Source organism: Balaenoptera borealis (genome assembly GCF_965194805.1).
Source record: "Balaenoptera borealis genome assembly, chromosome: 3".
Lineage (NCBI taxonomy): Eukaryota > Metazoa > Chordata > Mammalia > Artiodactyla > Balaenopteridae > Balaenoptera > Balaenoptera borealis.
In genome coordinates, this window is record NC_138866.1 from 82,449,631 (window position 1) to 82,476,725 (window position 27,095).

The 27,095-nt window shown below is 42.6% G+C and overlaps 1 long non-coding RNA gene across 1 annotated transcript in view; it reads right to left on the reverse strand.

Moving 5' to 3' along the window:
- Positions 1 to 5,148: 5,148 nt before the first annotated feature.
- The window catches only part of LOC309625516, an 86,791-nt gene continuing 64,844 nt past the window's right edge, over positions 5,149 to 27,095 (reverse strand). The window contains exon 3 of the long non-coding RNA XR_014242555.1: positions 5,149 to 8,556. This is a non-coding gene — a long non-coding RNA (uncharacterized lncRNA). The remainder of the gene's footprint in view (positions 8,557 to 27,095) is intronic.

Genomic DNA, 27,095 nt, shown 5'->3' on the forward strand with positions numbered 1-27,095 from the left:
TTATTTGTAGTGAGGTGGATGGACTTAGAGTCTATCATACAGAGTGAAGTAACTCAGAAAGAGAACAACAAACACCGTATGCTATCACATATATATGGAATCTAAAAAAAAAAAATGGTCCTGAAGAACCTAGGGGAAGGACAAGAATAAAGACGCAGATGTAGAGAATGGACTTGAGGACACGGGGAGTGGGAAGGGTAAGCTGGGATGAAGTGAGAGAGTGGCATGGACATATATTCACCACCCAATGTAAAATAGATAGCTAGTGAGAAGCAGCCACATAGCACAGGGAGATCAGCTCTGTGCTTTGTGACCACCTAGAGGGGTGGGATAGGAAGGCTGGGAGGGAGGGAGATGCAAGAGGGAGGAGATATGGGGATATATGTATATGTATAGCTGATTCACTTTGTTATAAAGTAGAAACTAACACACCATTGTAAAGCAATTATACTCCAATAAAGATGTTTAAAAAAAAAACAAACTCATAGATACAGAGAACAGATTAGTGGTTGCCAGAGGGGAAGGGAACTATACAGTGATGGATGGTAACTAGACTTGTAGCGGTGACCACTTTGTAGTGTATACAGATGTTGAATTATAATGCTGTACATCTGAAAAATATATAATAAAAATCAAATTAAAAACAAAAATAAATAAATTCCAGATAGAGCACAAGCGAATAACAGGTCCAACAACAATAAACTAATATTCCACCTACTTTATGCCTAACACTTGCATGTAATTTACACATGGCTCTCTCTAATGATCCCCATCATAACAGGAACACACCAGTATGACCTCATTTTATAATGAAGAAATCGAAGTTCAGAGAATAGTTGTCAGTTGTCCAAGGTTGTTCAGCCAGTGGTGCAACCAAGATGCAGACAGATAACCTGATTCCGTGGCCCACCGGCTCACTAATACAATGGCGCCCAGGTCCTCTATTTCTGAGGCAGAGCTGTCACATGATCCCTGAGCTAGTCTCGCCATTGCCATGATGAGTATCCTGCATTTCTATATATACGAACACAACAAAGGGATCGATGTATCATTATGTTAAAGGTATGTCCATTACGATGCAGCACTGTATAGCTATTACTAAGTCAATCCCACCAAAAACCATTCATATCAGAAAGACCTGGCATTTCGTCACTAAACTGTCTCCAAGGTCGTTTGACACCTTGTCTGGGGCTGCATTTAACAACTACAATTATAGGTAAAGGATGCCATGCAAACTGTCCTTGAGTCTCATTATAATACAACCAAATAAAACATCAAGTTGATTAAGAGCGCCAGGACATTGGGTAATAGCTACTGCCATGTGTTTTTAGGCTTCAAAGACTAGTAGCTAAAGTGCTCACCATCACAAGAGGACAAAAATACACACCAGCTGCTCAGCTTTGCCTAAGCCTGTGAGCTCAAGATGAAAAGAATTAGACCAAGTATTATAGTAATCAGGCCTCAAGCAAGCAAAAGGCTGGCTAGACATTAAGAAGCCCCCACTAATGGGGCAGGACACCTCCAGGCTCTAGGTACTTCAGGGCTTCTGGTATGGAAACATTTTGTAAGAAAGTAGTAGTATTTCACCAGCTGTGAGATATTGTTAACCTCTCCTCTGCTATGTTTGAACTCCACTTGTTTATTCTTGCCTCTGAATTTGCTTTCCTTTCCACTAAGCATTTCTTGCCCCCTCCTGCCCATACTCAAATATACAGACCTAATTTATCCTCCTCTAAGGCCTCTTTGCAAGTTAATATTCACCACCCCCAATGCAACAGAAAACACACACACACACACACACACACACACACACACACACACACATGCACTCTAGGAACCCATACTTGTACTCTGATTTCGTCTTTATTTGGCATTCCTTCTATGGACAGAATTCTCACTGTGAAAAGACACCGCTATCTAGAGCAACGTCCAGTTTGTAATAAACTAATTTGTCTGTATTTGCATCCTGAAGTGTTCTCAGTGTGCTGCACACATGTTCTGCCTCCCCAATTTGATAAGCTCTCAAAGGATGAAGAATATTGCTTTCGGTTCTCTTATACTCATGCCATCTTTCTTTTGCAAGACCTAGGAAGTATCCAGCACAAAATAAATATTTCTATCTGCTTCTGTTGAAAAGTGAAGAGAGGGATGACCAGCAAAATTCCATTTGGTCTCCCTCCCCCATTTCCCTGTACCCCAGGAAGCATCTCCCCGTTCTTCTACTCAACCATGAGTCCTGCTTCCCAGCATCACAGCTGTGGGTCCACCTCCTGTGAAGTTGGCATTACAATAGGCCATGCTATTCCGTGTTGGCACAGACGCCCTCTGAGGCAGTAGGGGGCACTGTGGATTCATGCCTATGACACCCCCTAATAAATACACACATAGGAAAGAATAAGTGGTTAAGTCCTTCAGGTTTCTACTTTGTAGTGGACGTCTTGTCCATTCCTACTGCTGCCACTGCTTCCCTCTTTCAATACTCTTTTCTTGGCTTTTGTTTTTCGTGAGTACACCGAAGCTTTTCCAAAGTTAATACCAAATTATTGTGACTGTTCTGAAGGAGCCAATGCATCAGATATTGTTTTAAAACAATAGTCACCAAAGCCAGAAGTTGGGAGCAATCCTTGATCTCCAAATTTAATTGGCTAGCAGGCCTCAAAGATTATATTTACACATTATCTCTCAAATTCATTTTCTTTCACTCAGGGCAGGAACATACCTCTGAACAAGAGTGCTCAGCCGAGGGGACAAGTGAGGGTAAAATCCAGCCAGTCACTGCTGGTCATGTACCCTGGCTCAGCTCAGGTATGCATCAGCCCAGAGGAAAGGGCATCTTTGCGTGGACCAGCACAGACTTGCTCTAACCATCCTGACTGCACCTGCATTTTTCCTGAGTCTTCCCATTTGCATACTGACCACTGTGATAGTCTACTAACACCTCTGGGATTGATCTAAATTGAGTATACGCACACGCACACACACGCACATATTCATAACAGGACAAATTATACACAAATTTACTAATATATCATCACCAAAATTCAAATTAACAGCATTAACTGAATGTGACCGAAATACTGTAGTGCTGAAATTGAACCTCTTTTACTCCAGTGAGGATATGGAACTAACATTTTTGTCACAGGACTGTTCTAGTTTGGTACTATATATAGCATGTGTTATGTGATGATCCAATATCCAACTATTTTTCCTCTATTAAAGGACCCCAGAACCATGAAATCACTTGGCCTTTACTAAATTTACCTCTGTTTTAGTCTCATTATGTGGCAACAGTTAAGGCAGCACTACTGGAATCAAAAAAGATCTTATGTTCAAATGTCTACTTGGATTTAAATCTCATAGTAGTACTCAGATGTGAACTAATCATCCAAATAATCCATAATGTGCATATATTTTTAAAATATAAGCCAAAATCATAGGAGTTAATTTTAAAAATAAGAGCCCAAAAGGGAAAAACCATCAAGTCTGAATTTTTATGTCAAACGAAACCCAGTTAAAATTCATCTCTTCCCTTACAGCTTATAATATTAGATTGCTACAGGAGGACTCAAGTGTAGAAAACACTACTTCTCACACTATGGCTTTAGGCTCTCCTATCAGTACATAATGGAGGGGATATGTTCTCAGTGGGGAACAGATAACTGTGAATTTTTTCCCATTGACTATATTTGCTGACAGAAAATATCAAACACCATGTAAAAACAAAATAATCTTATTTTATTGTTGAGACAATCTAGTGGAGGGTCAGCAAACTACAGCCTGAGGGCCAACTCCAGTCCATGCCTTGTTTTCGTACTGCCAGAGAGCCAAAAATAGTGTTCACATTATTAGGGAATTGTAAAAAGGAAAAAAATGATGAACATACAACAGAGACAGTATTGTAGTTCACAATGTCTAAAACATTTTACTATCTGGCACTGCAGATAAAACATTTTCCAACCCCCAAACTAGACAATACCCTAATAAAGAAGATTGCTAACAAAAACTACATACAAAGAGTTATTCATGGTTTCTGCCTAAATTCATTGTTAAGAAATAGTCATCAGGGACCTCCCTGGTGGCGCAGTGGTTGGGACTCTGCACTCCCAATGTGGGTGGCCGGGTTCGGTCCCTGGGCAGGGAACTGGATCCCACATGCATGCTGCAACTAAGAGTTCACATGCCACAACTAAGGAGCCCACCTGCTGCAACTAAGACCTGGTGCAACCAAATAAATAAATAAATAAATATTAAAAAAATAAAAAAGAAATAGTCATCAGAAAGAAGATGGAGGGACAAATTTTAACATCCACAGGGTTTTTATTTCTTGGACCTCTATTAGTAAGCATTCATCAGCAAATGTCCATAGAGAGTATCTTGTGTCAAGTCCAGTGTGTTTAAGCTGGTCAGGGTGTGATAAGACCAACAACTTCATTTTGTTCATAGCCTCCCTCCTGAACTGCTTGCCTCCATCCAACTCAAACGTTGTTACCACGCGTCCCAGCCCTGCTGAGAACTTGCTTTACCCTTTGTTGACAGCACTGCCTTGTTCAGAGATCTGCTGGTCAACACCACTTCTCTGGCTCTGATCTCAACTTCCATTTGTAACCACTCTTTTGATGGTGCTACTTCAGAGCAAACCCAGAATGGTCTCACAGAGACTAGCCCATTCTTATGTGACAGTTCTTGTACTGTACAGTGCAGCTGATGAGTGCCCATACTGGTATGAAGCCAGGCGTCCTGTCACCCAGGGACTTGGAAACTGAATACGCAACTGGTGATGCCAGACCAGGAAGCCAGCCAAACTGGCTCAGTCAGGACAAAAATCTACATTGTGTTTGGTTTTTGCTCCAGTGTGCCTAATTCATTTGATGGGGACTTGGGTTTTCTTTTCAGACTGAATTTGAGAAAGATGATATCAATTTGGGGAATGAACTCAGGAACACTGGAATTCTAAGGCAGTCCAAGGCAGTGTCTCTTAACTAAAAGCCAGGGACCCCTATGACAATGTTTTTTTAGTATTGAATCCTGCTCGCTCGAATCAGAATTCTCTTGGGTGCTTTTAAAAATTCGGAATACTAGGAACAGCTCCTTAATATCTAATGAATCAGAATTTCTGAGAATGTTGTCCCAGTGGTATTCCTTTGTGTACTAAATTTTCAGGACCAATGACCTAAGTGGGCTGTCGTACAGTTTCCAGGGGATTTTTTTTTTTTGACCCACTGAAATTATTTGCAAAAATTATCTGTGATGGTTCAAACTGCATTTTTGTAAAGTGATATTACCCATCATGAAATTCACAAATCAAAATGATAAGAACCTCTGGTTTTAAGAGGAAATAGACCCATAGACCCACTTACTGGACAACTAACAAGTCTTGGAAGGATAATGTTCCTCCTTGCCCATGGGTCATGCAGCTCTTCACAGGTGCTAGCAGCTCAGACCCCCAACATTTCCATTTTACCCAGAGAAGCAGTTTTGCTAATTTTTCTTTGAGATCAGAGCTCCTCTGGGGTGCAGCTGAGGTCTGACCTTGCTGTTTTGTATCCTAAAATCATTTGCATTCAGTGAAAGGTTGTCCAAGTATGAGGGCCACATGAAGCTCTTCATAGAATACAACTGACCCTGCCAGCATCTAAGACAAATGAGGAAAACACCGCTGAGTGGGGAAAGTGTTTGCTCATCTCTCATCCCCAGTCAGTCAGGCCACTCACTTTACCTCTTTCCTCCAGTTCCTCTTTTGTGAAAAGGATTTTTTTTTAACTGTCTTGGGATTCTGCACCCAGTTCCAATGTGTGGTTTTTTTCCACACCTCCAAGGGATTCTCACATACCACCAGCTGGGTGTCCTACAATTTAACACAATTCTGACACTATCTACCTGAAGATAGCATCAGATCCCATAGGTTAAGGGCTCACCCCCTCCCACTTTGGGTGCCCATCACAACTCCAGATTGTAACTTGTGCTTCTGACACATCAGCTATAGATCTGAGAACCTATATAGAACCTCCTTGGGTTTAATTAATTTGCTAGAGAGGCTCACAGAACTCAGAGAAACAATTTACTTACTAGATTGCTGGTTTATTATAAAAGGATATATAACTCAGGAACAGCCAGATGGAAGAGATGCATAGGGCAAGATATTTGAGAAGAGGCTTGCAGCTTCCTTGCCCTCTCTGGGCACACCACCCACCCAGCACCTCCATGTGTTCACCAACCTGGAAGCTCTCTGAACCCTGTCTTTTTTGGGGGTTTTATGGAGGCTTCATTACATAAGCATGATTAAGTAAATCATTAGCTGTTCATTGTGACTGAACTCAATCTCCAGCCACTCTCTCCTCCCTGGAGGTGGGTGTGGAGGGGATGAAAATTCCAACCCTGTAATCCCTTTGTTGGTTTCCCTGGCAACTGGCACAGTCCTAAGGAAGTCACCTCACTGACATAACAGAAGACATCTTTATTACTCTCAGCACAGGAAACTCCAGGGGTTTTAGGAGCTCTGTGCCAGAAACCTGGTGGAAGACCAAATATATACTTCTTCCTATAAATCTCAATACCACAGATCTGACTCCACTTACCTCCCAAAGTTTAAAAAAAAAAAATAATGTGAGAGTGAGAAAGTTAGAGATTGCTCAGTTGCTACCTAACTCCTTTGTTTTATGGAGGAAGATATCAAGGCTCAGAGTTAAAGGGATCTGTGAAAAGTTCCTACCTTGATAAAAACTGCAAGGACTGTCAATTACAATATCTCATTGGCTCCTCAAGATTCTTCAGGGAAAGATATGTTAGCTGGTTTTAGTAGATTATCTGGCTCCAAGTCCAATGTTCTTTCCACTTCACAAAACTGGCTCATAAAGGAATGACAGATACGAAATTTCTGAGTAAATACAAAAGGAAATGTAAATATAATGCCCTATTATGACTATTTCACCTCTGACTCAATAAGATTTTTTGTTTGCAGCTGGAAACAAAGATTCCTTAGCCACGTGGTGTAATAAAGAGAACACCAGCCTAGTAATCAGGAGAACTGCCTAGAGGTACCCTTTCCTATGGCAAAGGATGCTTTCTTAGGTCGGTTTCCTAAACGGAAATTAATCCAGTCTTTCATACATTCCTCTCCAAGCAACTACCTAACCTTTTAAAACTTGATTTTTCATAACCAGTCTTCCTATCCACAAATCTTGCCTCATAGAGCCTTTTATGATACTTGCTTAATTCCCTCCCTAGAGTCCCTTCACTGGGCAGTGTAGAAGGTTGTTGCTGAGTCTATCGGTTGGAGAAGAATTGAAGCTGAGGTGGGATAGAAAATAATCAAAAACCAGTGAAATGCAGACAGACAAAATCTGACCTCAAACACATTCAACAAAAACATCTCATTCATTGAGAAGCTGAGAAGCTTATATTCTTGATTTAAAATGTATGTCAAAGGAGCCATCTCTTCAAAGTCAAACAAGTCTGTTTTGAAGCCAAGCAAGACTGAGAGAGGAAGAAAAATCTTGGCAAAACTCAAAATTGCAACTACTCAAAATAGGTTATTATCTTATTAGTCATGTGAGAAGCACTGAATATATTTACTGCTACCATACCTTCCCATAAGTGTCTTCCACAAGTGGAGACTGGGGAACGTACACAGAAAGGATAAAGCAAAATAAGCATAGAGACTATAAATAGTATAAACTCCATGAAGTTCTCAAACGGAAGATGCAGGACCATACTTTTTAAGACAGTATGTTTCACTAGAGAAAGTTAATATTAAAATCAAGTTGAATATTTGATTTGTTGAAAAGGGCCCACTATCTATTTCTCCACTAATATCCTTGAAAATGTATAACGTCAAGGCTGTCCTTAGTTATGTTGAGGATGGTTACCAGAAATCACTCCCTTTCTCCAACCTCCTCTTCCTCTCTCCTTTCCTCAACTGCAGATCTTGTTAAATATGCTTCAGGAGATGAGAAAATAAGGAAGATATTTGACAGATGAGCATTCTCTCCTAGCCTCCCTCTGACATAATTGAGTTGCATACGTCATTATGAAAAGTCAAAACTAGTCACAAATTTTAAATTTATAAGTTGAATATAGGAATCCCTTGTTATCCAAATCAAATCCATTCCTAAAAGCCTGCTAGTGAATTTTTATAGTAGGACCCTAGGTTTCATTACTTTAAATAGGAATAAAACAGTGCACTGTGTTCCCAACCACTTTCCCCAAGTATCACTAAAACACTTTGCAACATCTACCTAACAATTCCCCCATTGTCTAATTATTTAATACTTGCTGCACACCTCAGTGGGTGTTGTTATATGCCAGACCCAACAGTACTGTATAGTTTCGGATATTATTACATTTTCTTTCTATAATGCAACAAATATATACCCTAATATAAAGAAATTGTTAAGCAACCATTTGAAGATAGACAATGAACACAAACAACAATTGCAAGAGGAATTTAAAGAGCAAGGCAGATTTTACAAATAGTTGCTTACTGACTGCAGTTACCTGAGTGACGTCTGTCGGCAAGAGGAGATTGCTTGATGGGAGGTGAAGGTGACCAAGAACCAGCTGGTAAAAGATAGAAACAGTGAATGTGTGAGGTCCACCCACGGCCAAATGCAAAGAACTGGTAGACAGCCTTCTCCTGGCTCTTGAGATCCCAGGAGTGGCAGCTGCGGCCCTGTGTCCAAAGCTTGAGACACAGTAATGCATGATCTCTTCTAACCTCTTACTAACGCATCGTCTTCTCTAAGGCTCTCAGGCTCACTACTTCCTTCACAAGTTTGTCCATCTCCTTAGAAGAACATTATATTTCATAAGGTGGGGACGATGTAAAGGGACTGAGAAGTATAGTATTCCATGTGCTCACAAGCAGAGAAGAAATTGGTAAAATCTAGCGATGAAGGTTAAAATAAAAAAGGAGAATGGATAACATGCATGTGTGGATAATCAGAAGTAGGTGGCTCTATACCCTGGAAGGAAAGATTAACCCCAGAGACCTCCATAGGCTTTCTAGGCTAGTAAAGAAAATAGACCATCCGACCAGAAGGAGGACTCAGTCAATTATATTTGACCCAGGCAACCATAATCACAAATACTCTGTAGTCACAATAAAATTTATGCTTCCCCAGTTGACATGATCTTACTGGTCCCTTCAAAACACCACCAGAATGTAAGTAGGTGTTATGGGCTGAATTGTGTCTCCCCAAAATTCATGTGTTGACGTCCTAACCCCCAGTACCTCAGAATGTGACTACATTTGGAGATAGGGTCTTTAAAGGAGTAATTAATGTTAAATGAGGTCATTGGGGTGGACTTTAATTCAATATGACTGTTGTCCTTATAAGAAGAGGCGATTGGGACACAGACATAGACAGAGAGATGTGACCATATGAGGACACAGTGATAAAGTGACCATCTACAAACCTGTCAACATTTTGATCTTGGACTTCTGGCCTCCAGAAATGTGAAAAACTAAACTTCTGTTGTTTAAACCACCCAGTCTGTGGTGTTTTGTTATGGCAGCCCTGGCAAACTTATATAGTAGGGCAGTTAGTATTCCATCTATTTTAAATATAAGAACATTATAGATTCCAAAACATCAAAAGACTTGGCAAGTTTATACAATATTACAAGGTAAAAAATCGGATTAGGATACCAGCCTCAACTCCCAGCCTGTGCTCTCTCCCCTACACTGGTACAGGGACACGCCGCAGGCCTTGTGGCGGCTCTACAAATCAAAGGTCTTGAGGGTTCGTTTGTATTTTCCAGGGTGGGGAAATGTTGAGCCCTTTTTTGCATTTCAGTTCTGCCTCCACCTAGAGCAGCTTTACCTCTGGCATCAGGCGGCCTCTCAACTTCTTTTTATAATTCACTGGTGAAGTTGGAAGGAACCAAAAAACAAGATAGAAGGTTGCCTGCTGCGTGTATAGTCCAGTGTTGTCAATATTAATTTTAGTTAGTGCCTCAATATTACCAAATGAAATAGAGTTGGCTTATAATTTTTAGGAAAAGGAAAATAAGTGAGTAGGAAATCATATGAGAAAGGCTATTTTTAAATTTTATTGTGCTGAGTCTCCACAGTTTTTACATCTCATTCAGATTTGAGATGGCGTGAAAGGTGGGGTCAGATGCACCCTCTAGTCTTTTCTGCCTTGAAAATCAATGATGGCGAGTCAGCAACAGAGACTGCAATTGGAGTCACAAAATTTTCCTACCTAAGCCCACCATGACCACGCACTGCCTAGAAGCTGAAGTTCAAAATTCCCAGTACCATCATAGAAAACCTGCCACAATCTTGCTCTCACTGACTTCTTGGGTCTCATCTCCATCTATTTACCCACACACCTCATGCTCTTAGCAATGTTTGAATGCTCACATTTCTCTATGCATGTTATATGTGCCTTTGTTTATATTCTTTCCTCTCTTTTCATCACATTATGTGTCTGCTAGGGCCCCATTTATTTTTTAAAATTCAATCTCTTGGTCACCTCTTGGTCATCCCCAAACTCTTTCTCCATCCAGCATAATCAACCCCTATCTGGCTTATCCATTATCTGGTTTGTGGCTTATTCCTCTGTCCTAGTGTTGTTTATTTATATGTCTCAACCCACCAATGCAACTCACATGATACCACTTCATGTGGACTATTATCTTTATGAAAGTGGGAACACACCTTATTTATTTTTAATATCCTCAACCCCAGCATAGCCTATGCCATTTTTTCCCTAAATGCAGTGGATCTAATGTTACTTTTATCTGACTTTCAGTTCCTTCCATAATTGTTTTGGAAAGGAATATCAATGGGATTCACAATTGTGGACATCTACATATTGGTTCAACAAAGTCATTCATTAACTGTTTGTCAACATATCAAAACAATAGAAAGCCAAAGTCAATCTGAGTGCCTCCAACGCATGCCTTATGGGATATCACTGCTCAGAGTGAAGCACCAGTTAGCCTTGGTCAACTGGACCAGAGCAGGGAAAAGAAGAAGCTCTTCCAGCCACTTTGAATATTGAGAATGATGGCTAAGACTAAACTCTAGTCCAAGGAGAACACTCTTAAATGCACATTATATCAGATTGCTGAGAAAGAATAGATGGGAAATCCAAAATATAGACAATTTTGTCTTCTACTTTGACAGACTATACAATGTAAACAAATGCAGAACTCCTCATTGCTAAGATAACCTCTAATGATCTGTCTCTCCAATAATCATGCCAGAGATGCCCAAACCCTGAAGCAAGGAATTCAGCTGGGGTCAAAAGCTAAGCCGGAGATTTGGTTCCACTTGAACTTATGAACAAAAAATGCAAATGCTTTCTCTGGAGCATTTTTCACATAGTTTGCAATGTGGATCCTCAGCTTATTTTTGGCTTGTGTGACAGGAACTTAGTGAAGGGCCCCCTGGGGGCTCAATCATAGATGGACGCTTAGGAACATGCCTGTGTGACGACAAACTTCCTGCCATGTTGGGACCCCAGCATCGGAAATAGGCTCCCAGTGACTCATTCATCTCCAATAGAGCTCCTGGGATTTCCGACAGCATCACAGAGCCCTGCAGAGTGTGAAGATACACCCTGACAGCTGCTCAGCTCTGACTCCAAGCCCTTCTGTGTGAAAAGCACTAATCCAGCTGGTTGCCGTCTCTCTCTTACTGGGATCTGGTTCCCTCTGTCCTCTTGTCTAGTCTTCTAAAAGATATCAGAAGGTTAGCTGCCTTTGCCCTGGGAGGAAGACATTTGGATAAATGTCAACTGAACATTTTGATAGAAGAGCTGATTGAAGGAGTCTTGGGCTATATATGAAAAGGCAACTGGAATGTGAAAGGTGCAGTCATCTGAGAAATTTGGAAAGGCAAACTACATAAATTACAAAAAGTAATTGCAGCCTGACATGGAAAGGAACATAATCCTGCTGAAACGGAGAACAGATAAGGAAATACTCGCAAAACTCCTTTTCCATGCCATAGAGAAAACATAAGCTTGTTTGTATCGCATATAACTCAGCTCAAGAGTACACAAAGCAGCTACTCCATACTGCCTGGATTTGCAGCAGGGGATGGATTTTTGCTCCTTTGAGGAGCCTGATTTTGATCATAATGATGTGCGTGTGACCTGAGCAGAGTCAGGAACTGACTGTCCCAAAGAGAAAAGAGAATACTTTGTGATGCTTCTGATGGTATGCCCTGCTTTTTCCCAATGAGTTTGATCAGCTGCTTTACAGCTATAAGACGACTAGGTACAGTGCATTGTTCTCTGTTTCAATCCAGCGGGCTCCCTCTCTTTGCTCTGAGCAGGTGGTTTTCTGTATCCTGCTGCTGCTACACATAAATAGTACCTCTCAACCCAGATTCTGGTGGTGTCACATCAGACCCATGTCCGGTGTTATAGGAACAGAGGACATGTGCCATAGTTATCATGATGTGAATATGTCTGTTAGACCCAAGAGAGACTGTGTGTGTGTGTCCGAGTGACCATTTTCAAAAAGCAGCAGGTTTTGTTGTTGCAATAAGTATCCTTAGACTAGGAAAAGGCTCTGGAGGCAGACTAGCTGTGGTCTTAGGCAAGTTACCTAACTTTTACAAGTTTTATCTTCCTTATGCATGAAATCACAATAATACCAACTACCTTACAGGAATTGTGTCAAATTTAGAGAGAATGTACATAAAGTACGGGGAACTCAGGAGGAGTGCCATAAATTAGATCTATTTTATTTTTATTATAATTATTAAGTTGGAAAGCTATTATTTCACACACTGGCTTTTTATAACCTTTCCAGGAACATCACAAGGAAACCATTCCTGCCCTCAGGTTCTCTCTCGTTCCTTGAAGAATTCTCCTATCAAGGGCTCAGGGGAATCTGAGGGTGAAGAGTAGAGGTGAGCCTCCGAGAGCTCCAGGTCCCCGGCCCATTTACTGGTCAACAAGGATTATAATAACAGAAAGTTTTCTCAGGAAATGGCAATCAAAGGCTGAGCCTAGTAATACCTCTCCTTAAAAGGCAGAAGTAAACTCTCACTGACTTTCAATTTACAGAAAACTCTGAAATAATGTCCACTCGCAGGAGATGGTGTTGCTCATAAATGGTGTTCAAACTTTATTCCAAACAAGCTCGTTAATAAACAAAGAAGGTTGTACACTTCATTCATTCAATCATGATGAGAAAATGGAAGCACAGAACTGAAAATCTATACAGCATATCACGTCTACACAGATTTCATTAACAAATGGGCATTCCTCCTGCAGTGGATTCCCTCCTTTATATTATCATGGCCACAATATAAAAAGAACCATCCTTGTCAGTTGTCATAATTGTTACTACATCCCCTCTTGAATTTATCACAGCTGTACCCACACAAGTCTGTTTGCCAACAGCTGGGTCTGAATTCATAGTCCATTCTCCTTGACACACAGAGCTGACCATCCAAATGATGCTTTATCACAACCCACAGAGACTTCAACGAAAACAAAAGCCAAATACCTTCATAACAACCCCTACGGACTGACACTGATCCCAAACCAAGGGTGGGCTCTATTTCCGATAAACTCACTTGAAGATTTTCAGGGGTTGTATACTTGAACGGGCGCATGATGACCTAGAGGATAATCCAGAAATATTTCAAGTGTCACTTCACAGACCAAATTGTAGTTTATTAATAGGATATTTTAAAAATCAGGAATAAGAGCTTAAGTTTTAAACATCTTAATCAAACGTTATTTTAATATGAGCAGCAGATACAACTATCTCCTATAAATTACCAGGGCTTGCTTACACTTCTTTCTTGGAAGGTTCAAAATTCCTCAGCTGTTTCTTCCTGATTTATCTGATTCAGTGGAGCCATTCAGTGATATCCTTAATTTGACCTAGGAGATGTCCTTTCTTGGGCTCATATTTACTGAGCACCAAGTATGAGGCTCAGAGAATGGTTCAGCTAGTTCTCTCTGGGGTGGACCCAGTGGTGGTATATGGTCAGACCACCCAAGATGGCTATTCTCTTGCTCTCTGTACATCCTCTCCTTGACCAGTACCTGTTTCACCTACACCCTACTCACATAACTGACCTTCCTATGTACTTGCCCCAGGCCCCAGCTAGTGATTGTTCTTACCAAAGGGGCGGTGAAGGGCTTGCCCTTCTGCTAGTTTCCCTGGTAACCCATGAGCCAACCTGACATACATTCCCTCTATAACTGGTAATCTTCCCTTCCCTACCACCCCCCCACCGGAAGCCAAGACTGCGACCATGTCTTGCCCCACCATCCACCACATACAGCGGGGTGTCACTCCAAGACTTTGCTTCAGACACGTAAGATTCCCTTATCCATTAAACCAATAGTGTCTCTGTCACCAACTCTGAGCTCTTTCTTCAGTCTTGAAGCTCGCAAGTACAGAGCTTGAAGGCCTGTGCGGTGCAGACCAACAGGTGGCAAAAGCAAATATTCAAGCCAGATACTTGGAAAAGTATCCCTTTATCAGATCACCCAGAAACCAAAGTTACTCCTCTTGTGGGACATTTCAACACAGAATTGTTTGGGGAGCTAAGTGAATTATATTTTTTATTTAGATTCAAATGTGATCTCTTAACGGTTTCAAGCATATTTTGCTTTTATTAATTTGCCTTAATTAACAGTACTTACCATAGTACTTATAGTACTGGACTATATACTTATTTTTAAATTAACATTTGTAGAAGTAAATTAAACTGAGGCACATTCTCAGGAGAAAGAAAGGTGAAGCAGTCAACTGGGGCTCATTCTGGTGCTAATATTTTATTTGGTTCTCACTTGCCTTTAGAGTTTCTTCAAGAAGGGATTATGTCAGTAGTTTAACACTCTGTAAACTGAGTGACTGAACTTCAGCACAGAACTCAACCTCCAGTTTAGAGGATTTATCTGAAGGGTTTTTATGGGCAAATGGTGTCTTCTACATCAACTGTCATAAAATTGGAAGTAATTTCACACATTGGGGTCCAGCTCAAGTTCTAAAGTGAGACGGAGCAAGATTCTAATCCCAATCCTGCCACTTGCCAGCAGTATCTTCATACAAGTTGCCAAGCCCTTTCGGGCTCACTTTTCCCATATGTAAAATAGAAAGGATAATGGTTCTATCTATGGGACAGCTTTAAGGATTAACAGAGAAAGTACACGTGCATTTTCAGGGAAACAGAACCAACAGGACATATAGAGATATATGAGAAGGGATTTATTATGGTAATTGGCTCATGTGATTATGGAGGCCGAGATATGCCACAATATACTGTTGGAAAGCTGGTGACCCAGGAAACCTGGTGGTATAATTCAGTCCCAGTCTGAAGGCCTGAGAACCAGGGGAGCAGATAGTGTAACTCCAAGTTCAAGGTCAAAGACTCAAGAACCAGGAGCCCCCATGTCCAAGGGCAGGAGCAGATGGATGTCCCAGCTCAAGGAGAAAATTCATCCTTCCTCCACCTTTTTGTTCTATTTGTACCCTCAATGGATTGAACAATACCCACCCATACTGGTGAGGGTGAATCATGTTTACTCAGTCTGCTGATTCAAATACTAATTGCTTCCAGAAACACCATTCCAGACAAACCCAGAAATAATGTTTTACCAGCTATCTGGATATTCCTTAGCCCAGTCAAGTTGGCACATAAAGCTAACTATCACAATAGGTAATATACTTAGCACTAATCACATAATAAATACCCAATTAATATTGACTCTCATAATTATTCTTACAGCCATCTTTAGCCTCCAGTTCCAAACTTAGTTCAGTTTGTTGGTTACAAGAGTCCCAGGTGCTGACCTGGGTCTGACCTGCAGACAAGGATCTCTTCTTTGGTCCCATTCTTTTTTTTTTCTCTAAGGGTTAGCACAAGCTCTTACTAAAGTGAACAGCTCTTAGTAATCATAATAAATGCAAGGAGCAGTAGACATAAGTGTCCAGATTATGAAGGAAACACTTAAAGAAGCCTTGAAAGACTTAATTAGATCATAATAAAGCAGAACACAGTATTCAAAATTGAAATCTAAATTTCTCTAACCCACTGACTTCCCAGCCTCCAAACATTACTAGGTTAATAAACATTGTGGACTGATTAATAGGTGAAAATAATAGCCTCTACTTTCACTGTTTAAAATGTTTAATTATTTTGTTAATGCATCAGAATAGGGCTTTGATCCATGAAATTCTGTTTGATATTTGAGTATAACCCATGTTATAACCACAAATCCAAGAAGATATATCAGTTTTGCTCCTGAGGATGTATTCCCACATGAAAATACCCACTCTTCACTCCTCGACTCAATCCTCCTGAAGTTCCCTCTTTGGGTACAGCTGCCCTTATAGATGCCCAAACAGGACTCTAAAAGACTATTTTTTTTCTCTCAGAGGGCAGCTTGCGTTTTCTTATTCCTCAGTTTTGCATCTGCCTCCTCTCAGGTGTGTCCTTCCAGGTATGTCCTTCTGGCTTGGAAAACCAGACAGAATAAAAGCCTTCGGTTGAATTACCTGCCAAGGCAATCTGAATTTTACATCTGGAATACCTCTTTCAGGCCCACCTTTCTCAGATACCACAGGGAACAATCATTGTTTTTAAGCTGGGCAAAGACAGCAACAATGTGAGAAAGGTTTTTAAATTTTATAAACAGAAAAACATTTAATGGATGAATGTGATCACAGTCTTCCTCTCCTTCCCGAGGGTTTTTTCTTCTAGTGCCTTTTTTTTTTTTTTTTTTTTTTAACCCATACTTATTGTTACCTATCATAATTTAATTGGCCCCGGTCTACTGACAATAAGTTACAAAATAAGAATGCTTTTTAAAAAAACCTTCGCAAGCCTTTTTTTTTTTTTTAAAGCATTATTCATTTTAATTAATTTATTTATTTATTTATTTTTGGCTGTGTTGGGTCTTCATTTCTGTGCGAGGGCTTTCTCTAGTTGTGGCAAGCGGGGGCCACTCTTCATCACGGTGCGTGGGCCTCTCACTATCGCGGCCTCTCTTGTCGCGGAGCACAGGCTCCAGACGCGCAGGCTCAGCAGTCGTGGCTCACGGGCCCAGTCGCTCCGCGGCATGTGGGATCCCCCCAGACCAGGGCTCAAACCCGCGTTCCCTGCACTAGCAGGCAGACTCTCACCCACTGCGCCACCAGGGAAGCCCCCGCAAGCCATTTGTAAAAGCATGTTGAGTCTTGGTTTCCTTTTGGAAGAGATCCTCTCCTTTCTTCTCCCCTTCTCACTGATTCCATCCCTGTACTACATTCAAGGCTGCCTTCCTATTTACCTCCTTCCCCAAGAGAAGGGACACACTCCTTCCCAGAACTCAGACTGAATTTCTTCTCAGATCTTCAAGAAAGAATTAGATCACATTCAGTTACAAATCTTTCCCAAACTCCTTGGAAGAAAATTATTTAATAAATTTGCAACGATCCAGAAACTATCCTTTTTAATCCTTCTCAAGGATTGTCTGCACATGGATGGATTTCTCTCAGATGATGTCTTATCATGCTCTCTTCCCACATCCCATATTATTTAGAAAGAACTCATCTATTTCAAAAGGAGAGAAGGGTAGGCAAGAGGATTGGATTTGAGCAAAGCACAACTATATGTTTATCATTCTCACCCCAACCCTAAATCACTGAGTTATTCTCTCTGTTAGACTTAGCTCATCCATTATTGCTAAGTGTCGGGGTGCTTTTATCTCCAGTCCCAGGACAGCAGCCTGTAATGCAAGTACCTCTGCCAAGAAATACTGATACACAGAAAAGAGTCAGGACCAGGCAGGCAAAGCCCCTATCTGATGAGGCAATGTACATAATTGGCTCTAGTCTTACATATACAAAGTAGGTTAAGACAATTAATTATGTGAATTTTCAAGACAGAAAAGCAAATGAGTTTGCACGCGTTTATGACAATGACGACCAAGTGCAGCTTGTTGCTGTGGAGGGAGAAGAGGAAGCCTTTTTTAGTCTAGATATCCAACTGGTCCCCCAAGAAGCTGTAAGATGACCAGGAACTAGGAGAGCGCACAGGGCAAAGTTTCATCCTTTCAGGCAGAAGGAAGAGAAAGAAGAATTCTGGGTACTTGCTCCAGATTTGGAAACAAGCATTTAGTGCTGGGGGACAAAGGCATTTCAGTTTCTAAAGGTGATTCATTCTCTCTCTCTCTCTCCCCACCCCCCTCCCTCTTCCCCACCTCCCCATCATCATCAGGAGGTTGTAGACAGTTTCCCTGCCCTGAGGCTGAGAACTCCCTACGGTTAAGTCACTGCCTTTAACAATACAGTTACCTGGACAACTGAGGTATGGAAAACAGAGCTGCAGTTCAGATAAAGCTCCAACAGAGGTTCCCATTGTTTCCCCCATAGAGTGTCCACCAGCGTGCACACAGAGGTTCAGATTACATACAGATTTCCATTCTTGATCAGCCCCTAATTAAAAATAAAACCTCCCACCATCTGCTCATAACTCTCACAAACCTTTTTTTCCCTTTGGGCTCAACCTTCTCAAGCTCAGTCTGTGCCCACCTGCAGATTACCCTGGCAAGTCTGAAGTGTTTTGGCATGAGGTAAGGGTGGGAAAAGGTACTTTTTTTTTTTTTTTTCAACTTGATTCTTAAAAAAAAAAGAATCAATCTTTAAAAGTAATTTAGGTGAAAATAACTTCAGATGCTTATTTGTACACTTTAAATATTACTCGTTGAAAGGAACAGCCAAAGAGCTGTTTGAAGCTCAACCAAACGGGAAGGCTCCAAACAGACCTTGACGCAGATGCTCTCTATTACACTGTAATTGTGAAATGCCCAGCAGGACTCGAAAGAGTGACAAGGTCATTGCACAACCTTGCAGCGCTGAAGCTTGTGTGTGATGGGGGAGGGAGAAATGTGCTTGAAAACTACGGGGCAACTCAGAAAGGTGCTGGGGAAGCAGCTTTTTGTCCCCTACTAAGAGAGAAGCGCTTGGTTTATACCCGCTTGAGAATGCAGAAATACAAATTTGCTCAATACCACAATGACACAAGGACAAGAGGGGTTTCCCCTTTCCTTCTACGCAAGCTGCTCACTTTCTATGCAATCTGATGACTTTCTATGCAATTTAGTAAAAGTCAGATATGAAAAACTCCCTTTAAAATATGGTTTCTAAGATCCTCTACTCCTCTGGTCTCCCTACCCCACCTCATCTCCCCCAGTAAAACAAGTCAAGACAAACATTCATAGTCCAGATAACTTTCCTGTGGACATGTGACCTGATACAGATAAGCACAGAGCAACTGGCTGCTGGAAATATTTCCACGGCATCGCATAGACCTGCTTCTCTTTTTGTATTTCTCACCCCAATTTCAACCATGTTTACCTCTTCAGGTGCTCCTCCTAGGAAAGTCCTACGTACTCTGAGGATCTGGTGAGCTACGTTTTAACGCACTTAATTCAACCAACATTATGCTTCGGGTGACCTATGACAGCAATCCTCCTAGAAGGGGGACAGAGAGGGTTCCCTTCACTCAGACTCTCAGTGTGGGACTCAGCATTTGATTTAGTCTTAGGAGTAAAGCAACCATGTGTGATCGCTTGCATGGTACCAGTCCCTCCCCTCTCCTTGCCTTTCTTTCATTCCCGAAGCATCAACTGAGCACCTCTGGTGCGTCCACCACTATGCTCAGGTTCTAGGAATCCAGCTAGGAAAAGACAAATAGAGCAGTCTCCCTGATTTTATGTTGCACATAATCTAGCAGACATCTAAGAGTCACTAACACACACCAAAATAGATAATCGCTCAAATGCAGGAGTAGTTAATTTCTCACTCATATAAAGTAGAAAACAGGAGTTTTTGAGCAGCAGGCAGCTCTCCCCCAAGTATTGATGCAGGGATCCAAGATTCTTCTATTTTGTGGCTTTGCCATATTCAACACTTGGCTTTTAAGGTTGCCATGGTGATCTGCATTGAGCCACTGGATGAGGAAAGGCAAGGCGGAGGCAGAGGGCAGGGGGGAGTGCTGGACACAGGAGGTAGTTGGGGTCAGTTCGTGGAACCTGGTCAGCCACAGGGTCTCCCTTACCTTCAGGGAAAGCTGGGAAATGCAATCTCACCATGTGCCCAGGAAGAAGAAGGAACAGTTTTCATAAACAGCTAACCAGCCTCTGCCAGGAGGTCAGGAGAACAGATGAAAGGGGACAAAGGAAAGGAGATCCTACAGCAGAATTCAGGGAAAGCAGAATTCACATAAGGAAAGGAAGAGAAAATGGAACCCAGAGCAAACCAGGGGTATTCAAAGCAACAACAGGGCTCCGGGTGATTTGGGGAGACATCTTGGGAACCCCTACCGTGTGAATAGCAACACGTCAGGTGAACCTTCCAGAAGATAATGGATCATCAGAGGATAGACAGCGATGCATGGTAGCTGAGGACCGAAGGCCATCAGCACCACAGGAGATGAACTGACACATGGTGACTGAAAGCCCATAAAATCAGCCCACATGGTTTCCAGTTGAGCTAAAATGTTCACAAAGAAGTCTGCATGCCTGGTGCAAATCAGTCTTACAAATTGGTGACTAGGAGCTATATTCAGCTCTAGGTGGGGTTTTGGGGGAGCCAATAGCATGCTATAATGTTGGAAAATGTCACATGAGAAATCTGATTTTTCCAAGTTCTCTCGAACAATCAAAAGAGCCGGCAAGAGTGATTCCTCATTCTTGAGTAGCAATAATCCGACAGCTTGGACTAGCCACTGACCTCCTTCAACTGGGCCTGCTCTCTCCAATACACCAAAGCCCTACAACTTACCAGTCAGAAATAAAATAGGAAGAACGAATTCAAGGACTTGGGCATTTTCAGGGTCTGACAGCAACCCCATAGAACACTGCTGTATGTAGATATACATAGATGTACACACATATGTAAAACAGCAACATGAGACTTTACTCTGCTTCATGTTTACTTATTTAAGCATTTGTTTTCTTCAATGCAGTATGAGTAATTTTGAAGGCAAGGCTCAGAGTACCTGGCCCATAGTAGGTGCTCAGTTAAGGCTTTTGAAAGAAATCACAGTAAATTTATAACAAAGAATCCCTTGAAAATGAACTGAAATAAAGAAAATATGAGTAAGGCATTGAGGCAGTATCCCTGACTTGGGACAGATCTCACCATGATATAGACCCCAAAACCCAGGTGGGGACTGAGACCCTTGAATGTGTTGATGAGTGCCTTTATAAAGAAGGCAGAGAAGGAAAGAAAGCCTCCCAGCTGGAGACAAGAAGTGAGAGAGAACAGAGGAAGAAAAGGGGTACTAAAAAGATTCAAGAGTCCATTGGCGGGCTTCCCTGGTGGCACAGTGGTTGAGAATCTGCCTGCCAATGCAGGGGACACTGGTTTGAGCCCTGGTCCGGGAAGATCCCACATGCCACGGAGCAACTAAGCCCTTGAGCCGCAACTACTGAGTCCACGAGCCACAACTATTGAGCCCACGTGCCACACTACTGAAGCCCCCATGCTTAGAGCCCGTTCTCCGCAACAAGAGAAGCCACTGCAATGAGAAGCCTGCACACCACAACAAAGAGTAGCACCCGCTCGCCGCAACTAGAGAAAGCCTGTGTGCAGCAGCGAAGACCCAATGCAGTCAAAAATAAAATAAATACATTTTTTTAAAAAGCCGTATAAGTATATACCTTTAAAAAAAAAAACAGTCCATTGGCTCAGATGATTACTTGGGTGGTGTCCTGACTGGTCTCTCTGGAAGGTGCAAGTGAACAAGTCATCCCAGCATCACTCCCCCCACCGAGAACACTCAGGGATCCAGAGAGCTATGTGGCAGCAACCAGAGGTTCCCAAGGAGAACAGTCAAGCTCACTGCCACCTGTTGGAAGAGCTGCCTCACATGGCTTAGTGAACAGCTTCATCAACCACCATTTATCTACACTGTAGGAGTTCAGTAAAGATTGGATTGGGTTGAACGGAACTTAAAGGAACTGAATTGATGTTACTGAGAGCAACTTAGGTTACAGGACAGGGAAGCCACTTGGCCCTCCACGAGCTCCGTGCAAAGGGCCTGCCCCTGCTGAAGGTACCAAGGGTTATCAAAACCAATCAAGCCCCTAAACAAGTCTCTTGAGAATGATTAACCCTTGCTGTGGAGATGCCCGGGGATAAGTGAGGTGCCAACAATTGTCTAGTTAACGCTAAGAGTTACCCATACAGGGAAACAGGGGCTCTGGCACCAGCTGCCCAGCCAGGCAGAGTGAGAAATGTTGGCAAGGTGGCTGGTGGGGGCTGGCACGTCTGGGCACAAAGGTGTTAGCTTAGCCTCCTAATATTTTTCTTGTACAACAATGAAAGTCTTGCTGGAAGTCTCTTTCTATCCCCTCTCATGCTAACGCTTCTCTCTACTCTCCTAATTGCCATGGGGAAAAAGAGGCGAGGTTGTTTTCTAACCTTTTCTGGGAAAACTAAAGCAGGGTTCTGGTCATTTTCAGGAACCAACAGTAGCCTCGTTCAATCAACATATATGTATTGACAACTTACCGTATGCTAGGTGCTAGGTGTAAAGCAATGAATAATAGAGATGTGGTAGTTTATTCTCTATCTGGGGAGAGAGACAGTGAGCCAGTAAACACATACATCATAACTAACTGTGATAAATGTTTCAAAGAAAATGAGTATAGTGTACTGATAGGAAGATTACAAACAGTGTGGTGGCAGCTTTGTTAGAGAAAGCCTTTCAGAAGAAACTGAGACCTGAAGGAAAAGAAGGATCCAGCCATGAGACGAGTAGCTAGCAAAGGCTGTTCCAGGTGAGGGAACAGCATGAGAAATCTTCAGGTGTCTGAGAGGCCAACAGGAGAAGTTACTGGAGCCTGGGTCAGATGTGCACACCTCAGGGGTACAGAGACTGGCCTGAAAGAAATACATATGAGGCCTTTTCGTAGCGACCATGTTTTAGGGTCCACATGGGCTTCTGTGACCCCTGCACAGGAACCCCCTCCAGTGAATGGCACAGAGCAAACCAGAGTCCATGAGCAGTTCAGGTCATGCTCACATAGAAAGGCTATGCTGGACTCACGAAGCATCCATCCTTCATGAGCCAAAGAGTAAACATGGATCAGAACCAGCCCTGCTGGAGGCAGCTGAGAGTAGGGTTTTCTCTGCTCTTTGTCACCCACGCTCCAGCCAGCCACACCAGTTCAAAATGGCATCAGAAGGGTGCTTGCCGTGCTCTAGAACAAACATTCACGGCTAGGGCAGGCAGCAGGCTTCGCCACTGGCAGAGGTACGCCTCCCCACGGCTGGCCTAGGTGAAAGGTTCAGGATAGGAAGTGGATTTAATAGCCAGGTTGTTTATTATCACAGTTCATATAAGAAAAATCTATGATTCCTAATAAACACAGACAGCCAGACAGGGAGGATGTTGTTTTCACAACGAACAGACTCATCCTTTTGGTCTGGCAGCCTTCAGAGGCATTGTTCTTGCCATTTCTTTTATAGTCCAAGGTTGCTAAGGTAGAGATTAATTTCCATTGCTATGATTACCTGCTAAGTGGATGCCTTCAGGCACTGGATGTATGTTTCGTTTTGTTCTGTTAGAAGCTAATACATTTCCTGAAGGATAATATAATCTGGCCGAAGCGCTACCTATGTGATAACTTCAGGCCAATGGGATAGGACCTATTTGAACAGTGTCTAGGAAGACCTTTCTGAAGAGGTGAAGCGGGGTAGGGGCACCTTGACAGACCCTAAATCATGAGCTTGTTTTGCTTGGCCCTTACTGGAAAAGCACTGACTCTCTCTGGCAAAATGTAGACATGAATTCAGTGTTATTCATATATCGAGCCTGAGCCTGGACATTAAACTTCAAGCCTCAGCTTTCAATTCTTCCTGGTTAAGGTTTTGATGCAGGAGTCAAGGCTCCTACCATGAGCCAGCCAACACACTCATATCCACTCCATGTCATCACAAAGATAAGTTAAATCCAGCCAGAATTAAATGCAAGCTCTTGGTGGCTAGGTCAGAACTGACTGGGTCAAGGTTATACCTCCAATTGGTCTGAAGCTACATATTTCTTTGTTTATTTATTTATTTTTAGGAGTTATTTCTGCACAAGGAGATCTTTTTTTGTCAATATTTTTATATCTCAGTCAGGGATTCCCCCCACTTCCACTACGTGTGTGTGTCTGTCTGTCTGTGTTTAAGCTAAAGAAAACCTTACCACCCAGGTCCAGCAGTGATGAGTTTGTGAAGCATGCACCTTTCATCCATAACAAGCCTCCAAAGAGACTCAGGCAGAAATTTACCAACTGTTTGGCTTGGTCCCCCTGGGGTGATGAAAACATAATTTTTCACGAACTTTAAGAGCAGCGAAAGACTTTCCACAAAGCGATAACATAACCCAGGACACACAGGCATATGCAACTTTTCAAGTCCCAACCTCTCTTCCCTGCAGTTCTAGACAGGAATATAATGTAGCAGAAGGACGGCTCCTGCAGTACACAGAAAGGGCGGTGAACTCCTAATGCTTTCCCCCATGGTAGGCAGCAGTGCAGAAGTCAGACGCAGAAGGCGAAGCTTGAACCCATCCTTTGTGCCCATAGCTACACTCACTGGACTCGCTAAAAAAAAAAAAAAAAAAAAAGCTGGCTCAGCAAAAACATTTACATCAAAGACCCACTCTGTCCTGCTTTGAGATATTGCAAGTTATCCTCACTTAACCTAACCACACTTAACTCTGGAGACTGAGGAGGGGGTGAGGGGGAAAGTGGTGACGTGCAGCTGAAAGGGCTGAAAGATTTGATTGACTTTTACGTCTGAGACTTCTCATGGTAAGGACTGTCAAGACCAGGGCAAGTCTGTTATTCATCCCCTTTCCCTCAAGAAACAGTTCTTTAGTGAGTCCCATGCAGTTATTCATTTGATCAGCAAACATTCATTACACAACAGGCGCTGAGCATGAACGGGACGGGATACGCAAAGTCAAAACTAGGGAAATCGGCCCTGGTGGTTTTCAAGCATGAGTCTAGACCCTCCAGAGTTCTTTCACTTCTGACATTTCTCCATGTCAGCCAAACTAAACCAACACAAAAGTTGGGACATCAGCCTTCAGGGAGGAACTGTGCCACATCCCCACAGCTGTGCAAGTTCAGTCAAAGACACGCACAAGGAGTAGATGGTATTTCATCACTACATGCAAAATGCCCGAGAGCCTTCAGCTTGCCTCTTTCCATTGCCTTGAAAGAGGGGTGCTGCCTGGCCTTACCACTTTCCCTCAGAGCCCCATCTCCATCCCCACGCACCCCCCAAGCAGGCTCTTGCCACTCACCTTGGCATATCCGTTCCCTGTTTCCAAACCCTCCTCCAATCAACTACAGGTCCAATTGCATTTCCCCTTTTCTGCAAAGAATTAAGTATGCAGTGATTGTGACATGTTCTAAAAAGGTTTGCTTTACCAAGAAAATGCTGTAAACTGGGCCCCCTCACAAGGAAATCAGAGTGAGTCACTCAGAGCTCTTCACTTTTGCCTTTCAGGCTGTTAAATGCAAGCCCTACGGTGCCCAACTCAAGCCCATTTGGCCCAGCTGAGGGCCTGAGAGGGTCCCTCCCTAAACATCAGATCACAAAGAAACATTAGCCAAACAGGGCCAAGCCGAATCCTGTGTTTCTTGTTGTATAATTTGAGAAAATGACCAAACACTGACAGGACGAAGAGTAAAGTCTATTGTGTCTCATTTGAGCGTAGTAGGAAAAGTAAACAATTCTTAGGGAAATTATTGCAACTCCTCTGCCTCAGCAAACATACAAGAGAGAGAAAAAAGAAACAAAAATAAACATTCACAGCTCTCATCATCTTTAATATAACACAAAAACTCACGACATTAATGTCTACCCAATGGCACATGGCTGGATTGAAAATTTGGAAATTGAGTGAGAAACAAACTAGAGGTGCTATCAGTCTGGGAGTGACTGCAGGGGAGAGAAGCGAGCTGAAACTTCTGTTCTGCCTAGCATGGGAGCTAACACGTTGTTAGATAAAGCAAAAGCACAGTGACGGGGACTTTCCTGGTGGCGCAGTGGATAAGAATCTGCCTGCCAATGCAGGGAACACGGGTTCGAGCCCTGGTCCAGGAAGATCCCACATGCCGCGGAGCAACTGGGCCCATGCGCCACAGCTACTGAGTCTGCGCTCTGGAGCCCGCGAGCCACAACTAATGAGCCCTTGTGCCACAACTACTGAAGCCCGCGCGCCTAGAGCCCGTGCTCCGCAACGGGAGAGGCCACTGCAAGGAGAGGCCCGCGCACTGCAACGAAGAGGAGTGGCCGCTGCTCGCCACGACTGGAGAGAGCCCGTGTGCAGCAACGAAGACCCGGTGCAGCCAAAAATAAATTAAAAAAATTAATCTTTAAAAAAAAAAAAAAAAAAAAAAAAGCACAGTGACAGCGGTGAAGCTGGGTCCCTCCAGAGAATGAGGTTTGAGCCTTCACCGATGCTGTGACTCTGCCCGGACACTGCTTTCTCTCTCTTCTCTAAGGCTCAGCAAAAGGACCCTCCTCCTTGAAGCCTTCATGGGCTTCACCTGCCCACACCCACACCCTGTCTTCTAAATTCCTGGAGCACCTACTTTTATGCCTTACAACATGGAGGTTTTTCAGATTTTCCTTGACTTTTCTCTAGTTGATTCAGGTGTTTTCACCTCTATCTCACAGCTGAATTTTGATTCCCTTAGAACAAGAGGTCTGTCCTATTTTTTTCTTTTGGCTCTCCCACACAGCCTAGCTTGGAGCTGAACATGTCAAGAGCATCTAGTGTGTATCTCTGTAGACGATTTTGACAGGAGTTTTCCTAAGAGCCACTACCCATGGAAGAACCAGGAGAGTTGACAGCTTATTTACATTAACTTAGGGGGGGACTTGATTAAGCACATCTGCTTGGACTGAGGGCCACCTGTTTTCAGTTTCAAGTTGAAGCCTTGAATACATATCAAACCTGACATTTCTTGGTGTTTCTTCTGTCAGTCACCCTTTCCCAAGGCCCATATTCTGAGCAGGTGACATGCACAACCAAGGAAGAACACCTAATAGTGACAAGCTAATAGGTGCAAACATACAAACATGAATGCTTTGTCCATTTTTCATCAAACCTGGGG